Source organism: Corvus hawaiiensis, chromosome 6 (genome assembly GCF_020740725.1).
Source record: "Corvus hawaiiensis isolate bCorHaw1 chromosome 6, bCorHaw1.pri.cur, whole genome shotgun sequence".
Taxonomy (NCBI): Eukaryota; Metazoa; Chordata; class Aves; order Passeriformes; family Corvidae; genus Corvus; species Corvus hawaiiensis.
This window is the reverse complement of record NC_063218.1, coordinates 1,186,986-1,201,294: the sequence shown is the minus strand read 5'-3', so window position 1 is coordinate 1,201,294 and position 14,309 is coordinate 1,186,986. Positions and strand designations below refer to the sequence as shown.

The 14,309-nt window shown below is 53.5% G+C and overlaps 1 long non-coding RNA gene across 1 annotated transcript; it reads right to left on the bottom strand.

The window, feature by feature from the left end:
• Positions 1-338: 338 nt before the first annotated feature.
• Positions 339-13,920, bottom strand: LOC125328169. Its single transcript, XR_007204575.1, has 3 exons — positions 13,753-13,920; positions 4,384-4,389; positions 339-349 (listed from the first exon to the last, which is right to left on the bottom strand). It is a non-coding gene; the product is annotated as an uncharacterized LOC125328169 (long non-coding RNA).
• Positions 13,921-14,309: the final 389 nt, after the last annotated feature.

Below are 14,309 nucleotides of genomic sequence, written 5' to 3'. Positions count from 1 at the left end.
CTTGGGAATCTCAACACCCTCCCAGGAGATCGGGCTGTGCAGTATGCCCAGGAATAACCCCGGCAGCACCAGGATTGGCAGAGCATTTCCACCACCCCAAGATAATGAAGGATTTGTTGGGTGAACAAAACTGGGAGCCTAAAAATCACAGCAGCTGAAGGAATTATTCCCAAATCTGCCTCACTGATTTCGTGGCAGTGGAGATGTGCGGAAAATCAACGCAGGATGCAACCGCAGGAGCTGATGTTAACTGGGAAACAGGAACCAAGGAAGAGCCATCCATGGATCTCATGGAGTCGCTGTGCACAGGAGCCCTCAGCACCTCCCCTCCTCACTCCTGTGCAGCCAGCTCTGGATGATGCTTTTCCCAGGTTTTGGCCCTATTCCTGACAGTCCGGGTCTCTTGGATCCACTGCACAGCTTTGGCAGGGATTGTGCTCAGTGCAGATCCTGTCTGCACATGGGTGCACATGGTGGGTTCATTTCCCACCTCTCCATGACAGACGGCTCCGAATCTCCCCAAAACCCTCCCGGTTAAAGGTTTGGATAACAACTCCCTCCCTGTTAAAGCAGATCCAGCCCGGCCATGCTTTGCCAGAGGGGATTTTATCCTGGTGCCGCATTCCCACGGAGCCAACACCAGACTGCAGAGGAATGCTCTATTCCCAAAAGTTGTTCCGGGAGCTCTGCAGTGCCCTTCACTTAACCATGACAGCAGTGACACCTGGATTTTAACTTCCTAATGATCCCCAAAAGGGCTGTTTCTATGTATTTTCTGACAGAAAGTATTGTAAATATTTATAAACATTCTCGGAGTTTTTCGAGAGGTGGCTGCTCTCTCTGGAAAGGGAACCTGCTGTTTTCAGCCTGCAGATCAAACACAATCCCATGGTGTTCTCAGCCACCTCCGTGGCTGGGAATTGGAAACATGGGAATGAAATTCATAATTAAAATGAAACCAAGCCAAACGTGGGGCATTGCCCCCAGGAAGCCCAGAGAGCAGCGCTGTGTCTGTCCTCGGCGTGCTCCACACTTTGCGCTTGCATTTTTCCAAAACAGCATTTTCCAACACCCTGTAAAGGAGGACACCTCATCAAACTGCTGCTCTGGCATGAAATCACCAAGTCCTGGAATCCCTGAGGCTGGAAAAGCCCTCCAAGATCACAGAGTCCCAGCTGTGCCCGATGCCCACCTTGTCCTCAGCCCAGAGCTCTGAGTGCCACCTCCAGGAATTCCTTGGATACCTCCAGGGATGGGCACTCCAAACCTCCCTGGGCCCCCTCAGCAGCAGGAGAATCCCAGAATCCTGGAATGGTTTGGGTGGGAAGGGACTTCAAAGCCCATCCAGTGCCACCCCTACCATGGCAGGGACACCTCCCACTGTCCCAGGCTGCTCCAGCCCAAACCGTCCTGTGATTCCATGGTTCCACACTGCCATGGTTCCACAATTCCATGATTCCATGACACGTGTACCCTGCACCCTGAAATCCTGGGCACCCCCGGCCCCAGCAGCACGGGGCAACACCAGTTCAAGGCACTGGTGGCACCAGAACCCTCCCTGTGTGAACCTCGAGGCCCCACAGCTCCTTCCGGACACATCCCCAACCATCCCCTGGCTCCGGGGGGTTCAGTGCCGCATTCTGCCGCTGCTGGATTCCCTGTGTGTGCTCCCAGGGCGCGGAGAGTCCATCAAACCCCTCATTAGCGATCCGGGAAGTGCTCGTGGTGTCACCGAGGGGTCGGGCCCTGCCCTCTCCATCCCACAGGGCTCATTTGGGATGCAGCCGCAGAGCTCGTGCTGTGCCCTCAGTGTCCCCCGAGCCGTCCCCACAGCTCCCCTCACCCCTGCCTGCCCTGAGGGGGCTTCCCATGACATCCATGGTCCCTGGGAGGTGCTGAGCACACACAGACACCCCGGGCCTGCGGCTCAGCCAGGAAGGTGCTGCTGCCACCCCAGATGGGTCCCTTCCCGCTCCAAGGACAAGGCATTCCCACAGAACAGGCCGTGGGATGAGGCCGGGCTCCCTCACTGGTGCCATCATCTCACTGATGGAGATCTTGTGGCTCTGCACAAGTCCCTGACAGGAGGGGGCAGCCGGGGGGGTCGGGCTCTGCTGGCAGGGAACAGGGACAGGAGGAGAGGGAACGGCCTCAGGCTGGGCCAGGGGAGGCTCAGGGTGGACAGCAGCAGGAATTTCCCCATGAAATCATGGAATGGTCTGGGTTGGAAGGGATCTTAAAGCCCATCTTGTTCCACTGCAGAAGTGTTCAGGGTGATGCCTTTTCCTGGTCTTAAAATCAAGAGTCAGACACGGTTAGAAGGGAAAAAGGGATTTTACCTTGGTATTTATTTTAAGGATCCTTAGGTGCACACGTCCAGGTCATATGCCTCGAGATGCACCCCGCCCAGTGTCCCCCAAAGATCTGGTATCACATTAGAGGTGTGTCTCGGTTTTGAAAGACAGGTGTCTGCTAAGGAAGGCAGAGGCCCCCCTTGAAGTGGCAGATATAACCCCTTTTCCCTCCAAGTTATTATATTTTGAAATCAAGAGCCTTTAGGCGAAGATGTGGGAAATAGGAATAACAGTTCTTTACTCTATATATATATGTATATAACCAGTCAAACAAAACAACAACAACTCTGGCAGTAACAGCAATCACAAACCCAGTCCCAGCCCTCTCGGCTGTCGGGCCCTTTCCCCTCGGGTGCAGTTCCGCTCGCAGCCGGCAGGGGCGCTGGCGGCTCCCGGTGAGCAGGGCAGGTGCGATGGTTCCCCCGCGGCTGCAGGGGGCGCTCCGGAGCGAGCTCGGGAAACCCGCGGCACCGGTGCCCTGGGATCCCGGGAAGGATGGAACAAAGGCTTCACAAACCGCTGGGCAGCCGATCCCGGACTCTCAGGAACAGCAGGCTGGAATGGCAGGGACGAACGCAAATCCCGGGTGGCAGACGAGATGTATCCAGATGGGAAAAAACCACGGAGGCCCAGGCAGGCAGGGTGAGCAGGGCTACAGCGTAGCAAAAGCTCGAAGCAGCAGCGGGGCAGGGCAGCCACAGCCCGGTCTCCAGCAGGCCAGGGAAAGCGGCTTTTGGGGTACCGGCGTTGCTTCCAGCAGGAAGAAAGAACGGCCAAAAAGAAAGCAGCAGCAGCTCCTTTCTCTGCAGCTTCTCTCTCCCGACGCTCAGAGCGAACTGTCCCCACACCCAGGTGTAGACAAAAGAGTAGCCAGGCCCGCCCCACTCCCCTTTTTGTCTTTCTTAAGTACAGCTATTTGTCCCCTAGCAACATGCATATGGGAGAAAATTCCTTTAACAGGAAAACCTAAGACTAAACTAAAACCCCAACAAGGTGTTACTAATTAGCAGATCTATCAAAGATTCCCCAATGAGAGGCTCAAGTGAGCCCCCTCCCCAAGGAGCCTTCCCCTGGATGGTTCTATCTCAGGTTACAGAATGTGTTCTGGAGAGGACCTTGGGCTCTGGGGCACACTGATCCCCAGCTACGAAGCTTCTGAGATGTTGAGTCTCCTGGCTGAGCAAACAAGTCCAAGAATGGAGGCAAAAAGCACTGAGAATACAGAGGTTGTAAAAGGTATAACAGGGGTATAAAAGAAAAGGCAAAAAATCATTGTGGCATCAAGGGGACACCTGGAGGTGGCACTTGGGGACGTGGCTGAGGGGTGGCTCTGGTGGTGCTGGTGGGACTCTGGGATCTTGATGGTCTCTTCCAAGCTTGATGATTCTGTGGGATGAAGGGCTTCTGGATTCACCCTCTGGAAGAAACGTGGAATGAGCCCCTTGCTGGAGCAGGAAGCATCTGAGGAGAAGCTGCAACGCTGCCCCGAGCTGCTCAAACGCCTTCACCTCCTCAGTGCTGCTGCTGAAGAGCTCAGCACCACTGAAATCCCAGTTCCAGGAGCTTCATCTTGATCCAGATGAATTCAAACTCCCCAAAACAAGGAGTCACCACCCAGACGGGCTGAGGGGCTCCTGGGCAATCCGAGAAGGCTGGAAATTGTACCCCCATCCCAGGGAGGGAATGAACACAAGCTCACATGAGGGGAGACCTCACCCCTGCTCTCCATCCCTCCGAGGTGCAGGATTGATTGCTGGCCTTTTCCCAGGATTTAATCTGTTCCCTCCACTCTCCACGGCAGACCAGAAGCCAATTGATGCTGAACAATGTGGGGAAAGTTCTCTCAGGTTCTGCTTTGATGCCGAGCCACCGAATCCGAGGAGTAAAACAAAGTGGCTCCAGCTCCCTCCCTCCCCTCGGAAGGGCAGGATGGAAGGGAATTATTAATTCCACCTCCTACTGTTCCCAGCACTTCAGGAGGTTATTGCCAGCAAGAGAGCACAAGGGTTTGAATTTGCTTCCAAAACACCTTCAGCTGTCAGATTCCTCAGAACGATGTGTGAAGAAGAGCAGCTTCCCAGGAAAGCGATGGAAACGTTTCGAGTGCACAGACAGAATGTATTTATTTTTCAATTAAAAAGCCCTAAACCAGTGACAAAGCCACAAGGGTCAGAATAAAGTGTTCCTCACTAAAGAGAACAATATTTCCTGTTTGATGTCTCTGAAGTCAGGCCTGCATCTTCCCAGGCAATCCTTTGCAAGGGATTTTTTTAATCAGTCACCAAAATCACAGGCAGAAGCCACAACTCACTGCTTGCATGTGCTGTGACAGGAAAAGCAAAACTCCAAAGCCACGTGTCAGCATTAATTCATGTCACAGATCAAAAAAAAAAAAAGAGTCCTAACTGCAGCAGTGACAATTGCACTGGTTTTGTGGAACTCAAAGGAAAACGAGAGGCATTTTCAGGATGAGAGGACGTTGATTTCCCCCATACAGGTTCTTCCCCTCCCTTTACAGTATTTCCTACCAGCCACACAGAGATTCATGGATTTACTCCTTGGAGCCCAGCTGCTCCTCACCTCATCGGCCAAAGGAACCTGGGGGCCACACATCCCTAAAAACCTGAGAGACCTAAAGCTGCATCCACAAATCCCAGAATGGTTTGGGTTGGAAGGACCTTCAATCCCACCCAATCCCATCCCCTGCCATGGCAGGGACACCTCCCACTGTCCCAGGCTGCTCCCAGCCCCAATGTCCAGCCTGGCCTTGGGCACTGCCAGGGATCCAGGGGCAGCCCCAGCTGCTCTGGCAATTCCAGCCCAGCCCCTCCCAGCCAGGAATTCCTTCCCAGTTATTTGTACCCTGCTGGAGCAGCGGGGCCGTTCTCCACCACGGAGCTTCCAAGCAGGTGAGAGGTTCCCATGCCATGACCCCAGGGGGCAGCAGGAACCCAGCACCACCCACCACAGCAGGGGCAGGGAGCAGGGACCCTTCCCCACTCCCAAAACACAGAGCAAAGATTTATTTATGAGGCTCTTGAAGCCCCATGGAAGGAAGAGAAGCCCAGACCTGGATGCAGCTCTGCCCAGAGAGCCCTCACCCTCAGCACCAGCTCTGGGGGCTGTTCTGGCCTCCAGTGGGATTTCAGGAGCATTCCCAGGGCTCTCAGGAGTGTAAAGCAGCCACTGCTGGTGGAACAAACCACGCTGTGGCAGGGAATTTGCTGCCTGCATGAGGCAAGTGCGGCCAAAAATGCCAGGAGGAACAGAGCAGGGCTGAGGTGCTGCCCCAAGGAGGGATGGCACAGAAATGGGGAACAAACAAGCTTCTCACACAGAAATCCTCTACTAAAATAAACTCCAGGACAAATTGGTGCTGGGCGGAGACATTTCACCGTCATTTGGGTTATGGAAATAAATCTTGTGGCTCTGCTCGTGTTTGGAACCCTGTGAATATCAGGGCCTGCTGCTGTGGTGCTCAAACACTCGAATCACACACTTGAATCCATCAGCACCAAGTCTGGGCGAGCAAATGCTTTAGGGGATTGATTTAAAGGATTTGAAGTTGCTGAAGAGCAGTTGAAAAGTTTCTCAGGGTTTGGAGACATATCTGGACACTGAGACCCAGGTAAAGAGACTGAGCACAGCAGCTGAGCTCCTGTACCCCTCCCAGAAATTCCTGGGCAGAGGAGAAGCCACCAGAGGAAGGAGGGCCTTGGGTGTAGGTTTTAGGATATTCCACAACCCTTTGAGAGCCCTCCACCCCAAACACAGCAGGACAAGGAAGCTGCTGGGTGCCGGGAGGGCCTTGGATGTCATACGAGGTACCTGCAGTCTTTTGAGATTTGAACTGAATTAAAGGATTTGAGTTCTGGTCAGAGAGGAACACCCCCTTACCTGTTTACTGGGAGAAATGAGGAAGCCGAGAGCAGGGCTCTGCAGAGCCAGGGACACAGTGATTCCTGCAGCAGCACCTGGCAGGATGGACACAGCACAGGTCAGCTTGCACTCGGAAACCCAAGAAACCCCACGTTTCACAGGCTGTGCCAGCACATACCGGTTTTATTGCTCGGTGTTAAAACAAATCCAAAAGCCAATCACACAGAGGAAATCTTCCCCAGCCTGCACATCTGCCCTTCCCCAGAACCCAGCTGAGAGCAGGACCCCCTGCTCACCAGCACCAATAAAAGGTAAGGCACGATGCTGCAGATGAGACCAAGAGCAGTGATTAGCAGTGCTGGCTAAATGAGCTTATTCCTGAGGCTGTCGCTGTGTGGGGGCTGACAGAGCTCGGAGCAGGCTCCCACAGAGCCCCTGCAGCTCCTCTGGGCACAGACACAGAGCCTGCCTGGCTCTGAGCCAGGGGACTGCAGGAGCTCCAAGCTCCCTTCCCACCCCAGCTATCCTGTGATCCGGTGAAATTCTGTGAGAGACACATCAAGGGTGCCCAGATCCATGAGCTACCAAAGCCCGTGGTAGCCCATGGGCTCAGGGGGTGAGGGAGCAGCAGGAAGCTCCCCGGATGCCTTAGGGGAGCACCTCCACGGGCCCAGCACAGATGACACCCTGGCTGATGAGGTTGGGGTTTCCCAGTTTTAGCCAGAGAGATCCCAGCTGGAGTCACCTGAGAGACAAATCAGGAGCTGTTAAACACCCAGAAGGGATGAGGGATACCTGGAGTGGTTGTGTGAAGGCACTGACGGAATTCTGCTTCCCAGCAGCCCCTAAAGCCTGGATTAGCTTTTCCCAAACCCAGCCACTGCTCACAGCTGCTCTCTGAGCTCAGACTGGACTGCAAACCCATCTGTTATCCATGTAGGATCACTGCTGGAACGCTCAGCATTCCACTCCAAACCGGGGCTGGCATTGTCTGCACAGTCAGCCCAACTCCAAGGACAGAATTCCCAATCTGCCAGCCGGGAACCTGCATGGCACACAGAGCTCCCTGGTGTCCCTGTGACTGTCCCTGGGATTTGGGTCAGGGGTTTTCCTGGCTTCCTCCCAGTTTCCAGGTGAGGACAGGCTATTCCTGAGTCAGAGGAGCAGCAGGGGCTCGTGCCAGCATTACAGGAATGGCTGGGAATGGATAAATCCCACAGGAAGCCCTCCCAGCTGGCCCTTGCTCCCTTGAGGTGGTGTAGCCAAGGTGTGACACCCCCAGAGCTCACTGCAGGCTCCTCCCTGCTCCTCGGGGGGCTTGGGGCAGCAGCAGCTCCCAGCAATGGCCATGAATTAAAAACAAGTAACAAACCTACCCAATATTGAGTCCAACGAGCTCAACCAGCTTCAGACACAAGACAAGACCTTGTGTTCTTCAAATCCTTTAAGTTAGGAGAGCACTGGGTGGGGACAGGAGGGTCCAGAACCATGGATGTGTCCCAGGCCAGGCTGGATGGGGCTTGGAGCAACCTGGGAGAGGGGAAGGTGTCCCTGATGTTTTTCCTCCCTCTGTTCTGCTCAGAAGCCACAAATAAATGTTTAGTGAGAGTGATCATTTCCCTGTACACTTCTGGCCAGGCAAGAATTTTCTTTGAAACAGAAACTCTTACTTCTAAAGGCAGATATTAGCAAAACAACAATTACCTGCAGCTGCTGCTGCCATCTCCTATAATCTTCTCTGTTCACTTGAGCAGAGCCATTTTCTCTCTCCGGTGAAATTCCCAACATTCCAGGGGCACAGACGCTCCCTCACCAGCCAGCATTAATGTCGCCCTGCAGACACCCCCCACTCAGTCTTTCTCCAGCCAGCCCCACCAAACGTCCCAGAGCTGAGGATCCCACAGGAGAGGCTCTCAGCTGTCCTGAGCACCTGGAACTGGAGCTGGCAAACCCCAGTGCCAGAGCTCAGCCCTGCCGGTACCCAGCCCCTTCCCAAGCCATCCCTGTCACTCCCAGATAAATTAGCAGAGAATAAAAGATGCTCCAGACAAGGCCAGGTGAGGGGGTCACTGCAGCGGTCACGCTTCATTTCACAGCACTCCACCTCCAAATCCCACTGTCCGACCTCCAAATCCTGTATTCCAGACACGGCTGAGCTCCACGGAACTCTGTCTGCTCCTCGGGAAACACGGGATCACTTTACAACCTGCCCTCATTAGCCATGAAGCCCCAGTGCTTAATTAGCCATGAGAGGGGGGACATGGGGCAGGACCCGGCCCGGGCTCTGCCACCAGCCAGGGATGGAAAATGCGGCATTTTGGGGAGACCCCCACGGTTCTGGGAGGGTTTTTTACCTCCTGATCCTTAAAACTGCACAAGCTGGGCTCGTACTTGTACAGCTTTCCCTCGATTTGGGGGAATTATTCAGAAATAAACGGAATTGCCAGAGCAGCTGTGGCTGCCCCTGGATCCCTGGCAGTGCCCAAGGCCAGGCTGGACATTGGGGCTTGGAGCAGCCTGGGACAGTGGGAGGTGTCCCTGCCATGGCAGGGGTGGGGCTGGGTGGGATTTGAGGTCGTTTTGAACCCAAACCAGTCTGGGATTCCATGAAACCACTGGAGCAGGAGGTGTCCAAGCACCCTGGGAGTCATTCCTTGGGATTTGCACCTTCCTGAGAGACCCTGCTTTGCCAAAAGCTTTTGGATGCACTAAATGAGCTGCCAGAACAACTACTGCAAGGAAAAATAAAATAAATTAAAATAAATAAAATAAAATGAAATAAAATAAAATAAAATAAAATAAAATAGCAGCTGCTGAAGCCTGAGCTGTAACTTTATACTCAACAATGAGCTGCGTTTCCTTGGGACCTGATCCAGGACTCTTTTCTTCTTTTTATCCCAACGTATTTGCCTGGCAGAGGAATTCCAAGAGAAGGAAGGCAGAGTTTACCAAGTGTGATCCTCTATTAATAATTTTGGATTTGAGTTCAGTAAAGTCAGCTCAGACAGCACCAGAAAGCATCTCCTCCAGCAGAGCAGGAAAGTTTCTTAAGCAGCTCCTGATATCCAAAAGAAAATATAAATTACACTGTTTTTATGAAGGTAGAGAAGGGTTTGGGGTGAGAAGGATCTTAAAGCCCATCCAGTTCCAACCCCTGCCCTGGGGGTCTGTTTGGGGAAGCTCAAGGAAAGATCTTCAGAGTTTCCTCTCATCCAGCTGTCATCATAATGTGAATTTTACCTCACCCAGTTAAGTGAAAAGACTGAAACGTGCAGAGAGGAGTTGTGAGATGGAAGTTCTCCTGTTCCTCTTCCCAACTCTCATTAATTTATGGATATTCAGAAGTTTCGGATATCACAGGAAGGCTTTCAAGTGTGGGATCAAACCAACCCAACACAGTCCTTAGGATACAAAAGCTGCTGAGGACAGACAGATTCCGTGGAGAGAACGCCCGGAATCTCTTCCCAGCCTAAGGAAGAGCAAGTGATTGACAGCAAACCACAGTCAACAGAGGCAAAAGCCTTCATGCATCACGGTTCTCAGTTCCCTTTGTTGATCCATGTGCTGCCAATCATTCCAGCTCTGGTTAGCAGCAAGAAGCTGCTGCCTCCTCCTTCCCAGCAAGCTCCGGGATCGCTGCCGGGCCCTTCCTCTCAAGGCATTTAAATGTTCTCATCTTGTCCTCAGCAGAAATCCATCATAAACCTCTCCATCGCCTCCCACCCTGGGAAATGTCAGGCCGATCAAAGGGCTGAAAGGGGGGAATTAAAGCCCATTTTCGGCAGAGCTCAGTCGCTGCTCTGTTCCTGACCTTCAGGAGAACAGTCTGTAACGCAGCGGGTTCAGCCTGGATTCCAGCCCTCGGGATGGAGTCAGGAATGTGGGGCCCGTGGCAAAAAGGAATATTCCATCAGATTTAATCAGGATATGTACCTAAAGCTGCCCCATCTGACAGGTCCTGGTTGCAGTGGCCACTCTGTGGCTTTGATGAGCCTCAAGATCATTTTGTGTGGGAGGAGCAAAGGGAGAATTTCCAACACGGTGGCACCGGGAATTCATCTGCTTCCTCCTCTCCTCATCCTCTTCCCCCTCTCAGGGGCCATCTGAGACTGGATCAATTCCCCAGAAAGGAAATTAAATCCCACCCATCCCACCCCTGCCATGGCAGGGACACCTCCCACTGTCCCAGGCTGCTCCCAGCCCCAATGTCCAGCCTGGCCTTGGGCACTGCCAGGGATCCAGGGGCAGCCACAGCTGCTCTGGGCACCCTGTGCCAGGGCCTCCCCACCCTCCCAGGGAAGGATGAACTCCACATGAGCAGAACAAGGACCCATTCAGAGCTCATTGAACCATTTGCACAACCCCAGAAATCAACAGCAATGGATGCTTCGGAAATCCACTCGGATTTCCTCCCCTGGGCGAGATCACAGAGTCATGGAACTGGAAGGAACTCTCAAGGATCATCCCAGTCCCTGGCCCTGCCCAGACCCCCCAACAACCCCACCCTGGGCATCCCTGGCAGCGCTGTCCAAACGCTCCTGGAGCTCTGGCAGCCTCGGGGCCGTGCCCATTCCCTGGGGAGCCTGGGCAGTGCCCAGCACCCTCTGGGGAAGAGCCTTTCCCTGATCTCCCATCTCCTGCTCTCCTGCAGCATCCACATTCATTCCCCAGTGCAGCTGCTCCCTGTGCCAGAACAAACCACTCTGCTCCACTGAGGAACTGGGAACCCCCTGATTCCATCTGCTCCGTGTGCCTGCCTGGGAAGGGCTGGGTGCTTCCAGGGAACATCCCTGCCCAAGGGAGGACACGGAAAGCTCGGCTGTGTGTCCATCAGGCTCATCCCTGTGGCCCAGCTAAGCTGGAGAGGTGAATCCAATCCTGGCAGAAGTTTTACACAAGTGACAGGGTTTTTAATCCCCACTGATTTGTTATGGCACGGGAAGCATCAGAACAGCTTCCGTGGAGAAGGGGATTAATTCCCAAATCTCTCCTGCCCTTCATTCCAATCTTTTCCTGGAGGAAAAAAAAAACCCAGCAAAATCATTCAGGCTTTTTCCTTAAAGAAACCCTTCAGCTGTGGCAGCTCCTCTCCCAGAGGCCTCTCTCGGCTGGCAGGGCTGACTCCCCGTCCCTGCCTGGCGGGGGTGACAGGGATCTGGCAAAGCCAGGGAAGAGCAGCTGGAAAAAGGGAGCAAGCGCTGGATCCCAGCCTTGCCAGAGCTCTGCTGCAAGGCCTTGGCATCCCTCGTTCCTCAGTTTCCCCAGCTGGAAACACATGGATGAGCTCTCAGAGCACCTGGGGCTGATTCCTGACTCCCAGGAAGGAGTTTCCTCCTGTTATCCCAGGCGCATTTTTCCTCATCCATCGCCCAGAGCAGCTGTGGCTGCCCCTGGATCCCTGGAAGTGCCCAAGGCCAGCTTGGAGCAGCCTGGGACAGTGGAAGTGTCCCTGCCCATGGAACACAAGGTTGGTGTTTCCTAAGGAATCACCCTTTGATATTTAAGCTAAGTTTAATTAAATTTATCAATTACCACTTAAAATAATAATCTGAGGAAGCAAAACCTCATTTAATGGCAAATCCAAAAGCCTCCTCAGAGCTCTCCAGCAGTATTTACCTGATTAGAAGGATATTGGGGATGATTACGGTAACAAAATCCATCTGTGATAATTACTTACCTTCCACCGCTCTCGGAATTCAAGTTTTATGTTATATTTTCTTCTAAATCGAGCCATTGATCCTCCCATGAATTAGAATTACACCAGCTCGCAAAACACACAGACTAATTGAATAGTTAACCAAGTGCTCAATAAACTTCACACCTCAGTGTCCCGCCCTTTAAAGTGCTTAATTAGACCTTGCTCCTGCAAACGAGCTGTAAAGGAGGCTGTCTGGTTTCCCTTTTATTTAACTTTTACCTTCCAAGCACTTGACCAAACCAAGGAAGGCTTCGCCAGATTTCTTTTCATCTTTCACACTACGGAGCCGGTGGCAGCAGCTGAAAGATTCTAAAATATTTTTAAGTGTTCATCAATCCGCTTTGCCGCAGTGAAATTCTGGACGAGCCTGGATCTGTGAGACCCAGCTCAGCAAAGCCTAAACTGCTCAGCCCGGCTCAAGCTGCTCCAGGAGCTCTGCTGAATCCCAGCCTTCCACATTTGCACCCTCGGGAACTGCAGTGGGTTTAATTCATGGAACCCCGGGGTGCTTTGGGTGGGAAGGGACCTTAAATCCCATCCAGCCCCACCCCTGCCATGGCAGGGACACCTCCCACTGTCCCAGGCTGCTCCCAGCCCCAATGTCCAGCCTGGCCTTGGGCACTGCCAGGGATCCAGGGGCAGCCCCAGCTGCTCTGGGCAGCCCCAGAAGAGGCCAGAGACACCAACAAGGTGCTTCCCACCCCGGGCTGGTTCCCAGTTTCCTATCCCAGGGCCGGGATCCTTGTCAGGGGCTGCTCCCGGAGCTCTGGAGCCGCGCATGGACTCGGCTCCTGCCCCTCGCACTGCCGGGAGCTGGGACGGCTGCGGGCGCGCTCCGAGGTTGGATGTGCTCCGTGATTTATCGCTGTGGCTCTGAGACCCGCCTGCCCCGGCTCTCTGAAGTGCTGATTAACCCCGACTCCAGCTCTGGAGAAAGTTCCTGGCCTGGAGAACGCCTCTGGGCCGGCGCAGTCCTTGTGGCACTCCCAGCTGGGTCACCTGGGTCAGGGCAGGGCTGGGGGCACAGCCCGGTGGCAGTGGGGGAAGCACGTCCTGCTGCTGGATTCGGACGGTGTGGGCTCCAGGGGTTCGTTTTGATAAGATTAAAAATTGGAGACATCCCTGCCCACGGCAGGGGCTGGAACGAGATGGGATTTAAGGTCCCTGCCAACCCAAACCAGTCTGGGATTCCGTAACGGAGGAGAATAACGCTGGGAATGGGCTGCAGGAGGTCCCCCTGCCCAGCCTCCCCGGGGCAGCTGCGGCCAGATGTGAGTCCCTCCCCAGCCAGGCTGTCCTGGCCCGCTCCAGCAGCCTGGGACATTCCAAGGATCCAGCACTCTCCTCCTTCCCAACGCAGCCCCAATGCCGAGAACAGAGCACCCCGAGAACACACAGGACCCTGTTATAAATGAAGTCTGTAATTCGCGCTGTTATGTATAAAAATGAACTGTAATGAAACTATACAGAGCCAGTGTTTCAAACCCCCCACCAGCCTGGCTGAGAGGAAAATTTTACAACACTGGAGGAGTTGAAAAGGGAAGTTCTTTCAACATAAAAGTAATCAATAGGTGAGGATTCCACCCCAGATGGGGTTGGATCTTATCACCGGGACACTGACACTATGATGGCTTGATCGCTATCTTCTGATAGCTACATCTCAGCTGATAAGGAATTGGACATTCCGGGAACTCCTTTGAGGGTTCCAGGAATGGGAGACAGACAAATCCATCACCAAAGATGGACAATTCATCAGACCCAGGAAAGGCTTTGTGCGGCCCAACTCCGGGACAAGAAAACTTTATGAATATGCTAAATTACGAGAAGAATAGAATTAATTCGGACTCTGCCCAGGAACTGTATAAGAAGGAACCAGCCGAAGCAGCACCTGTGAACTTGGGAGCTCTGGTGCGATAGAGATCAGATCTGTGCGTGTTCACCCAGCTCCGACCCCGGGCTGGGGCTGCTTTTCTCCATCGTGGCTCTCTGTGTGACCGATCTTTCGGCTGCAGAATAAAATCTATTTCTTTAGTAAATTTAATTGGGCTGAATTTCTTTACCTCAACCCTTTAAAACACAAAAAACCAGCCCGAAAGGGGCCCTAAATCCCGATCCCCGCTGTTCCCAGATTTCCACATCAGCACAGCGGTGGGGATGATTTCTGGGAAAAGCTCCCATCAGTCAGGACCTGCAACCACTTAGAACTTTTTCTTGGCGAAAGCTTGGAGCTGCCAGCACTCAGCACAAGGTATTTAACAGCATTAACCACCCATTATCCTCTTCCTCACTGCTCTGCTCACTCCTGTCTCGGATTTTATTGTGCTTTTGCTCCCAGCTCCATTAAATGCCGCAGGAATCACTGTCTTGGAGACGATGGA